Genomic DNA, 1,404 nt, shown 5'->3' with positions numbered 1-1,404 from the left:
CTCTCTCTCTCTCTCTCTCTCAGTCTCTCTCTCCCCCCCCCTCTCTTTAGCCGGCGTTGTTTCAAGCAATGATAAGCCCGCAGCCCTCCCAGAGATGTGGTAAAAAGATCGCTTGCTCTGATTGATTGGGGAAATGCAAAAACGGCTTGTGACCGAGTGGCCGTCGATATTGCATTTGGTAGGCAACTTAGTCATGCTCAATACCTCTGTTGCCAGCGCTGTTCTTGTCTGCCCTCAAAATAAGATTTCTAGATATCATAATGTGAGCAAATAACTATATTGATATCTGTATTCCACATTCTCACTCTGGTATAACTTACGAAAGAACATTCTCATTTTCACTAAACATTTTTTTTATATCTGTCTCCAGTGTTGCTTGCAATGAACGAAATGGAGGGAAAAAATTCAGGCTTAGCGTGGTAGCATCGCGGCCCCGTAAAGTATACGCAATCGATACGTGCAGTCATCGACCTACGCAGTAATTTCCTATGTCTCTGAACCTGACTACCGGTGCTCGCACGCGCTCTTGGGTCTATCTAAACAGTGAGCGCCTCTCACTGGTGTGCGCGGTGCGCTCATGTTTTAAAGGGACCCAGCGATGAGAGGCAGGGGCTATTGACGCTTGACTGTCTGTATGGGAGTACACATTCAGGGAGGAGGGTGAGTTGTTGGCCTCAGGCTTGATGCGCGTGCATGGCATAATACAATTAGGGTTATTGTAGTAGAGAAGGCTGTGTTGTTGTTGTTGTTGTTGTTGTTGTAGATGGAGGTTTTATTGTTGTTGTTGTTGTTGTTGTTGTTGTTGTAAGAGATGGAGGTGTTGTTGTTGTTGCTGTAGCTGGAGGCTTTGTTGTTGTTGCTGCTGCTGTTGTTGTTGTTGTTGTCGTCGCCGTCGTCGTCGTTTTTGTTGTTGTTGTTGTTGTCGTTGTTGTTATTGTTGCTGTTGCTGTTGCAGATGGAGACTTTGTTGCTGTACTGCTGTTGTTGTCGTTGTTGTTATTATTGTTTTTATTGTTGTTGTTATTACTGCTGTTGCTGCTACTGTTGCTGTTAATTCGTTAATAATATTATTATCACGGTTAAAAGCATGCTGCCAATCATTTTATTGCAGTGCTTTCTCATCTCTTTAAAACAAATTATGATGTGTTTTTTAATGTTATTTGCGTTGTCATCGTCGTTCTCGTCGTTGTTTTCTATGTATGTGAAGCTCTGAATCAATCTGATCCAGGAGATGTGTCCTCTGTCTCTCTCTCTCCCCCCCTCTCTCTCTTTCTCTCTCTGCCTCTCTTTATCTCTCTCTTCTTTTTTTCTCTCTCTATCTCTATATTTTTATCTCTATATCTCTATCTCTATATCTCTATCTCTATCTCTCTCTCTCTCTCTCTCTATCTATCTATCTATCTA

The 1,404-nt window shown here is 42.6% G+C and overlaps 1 long non-coding RNA gene across 1 annotated transcript in view; it reads right to left on the bottom strand.

The window, feature by feature from the left end:
- The window catches only part of LOC118479206, a 105,360-nt gene that overhangs the window by 63,584 nt on the left and 40,372 nt on the right, over window positions 1-1,404 (bottom strand). The gene's annotated exons all lie outside the window — the stretch shown is intronic.

Source organism: Aplysia californica, unplaced genomic scaffold (genome assembly GCF_000002075.1).
Source record: "Aplysia californica isolate F4 #8 unplaced genomic scaffold, AplCal3.0 scaffold00040, whole genome shotgun sequence".
Taxonomy (NCBI): Eukaryota; Metazoa; Mollusca; class Gastropoda; order Aplysiida; family Aplysiidae; genus Aplysia; species Aplysia californica.
Note: the sequence above shows the minus strand (reverse complement) of the source record. Positions and strands in the feature narration are given on the sequence as shown.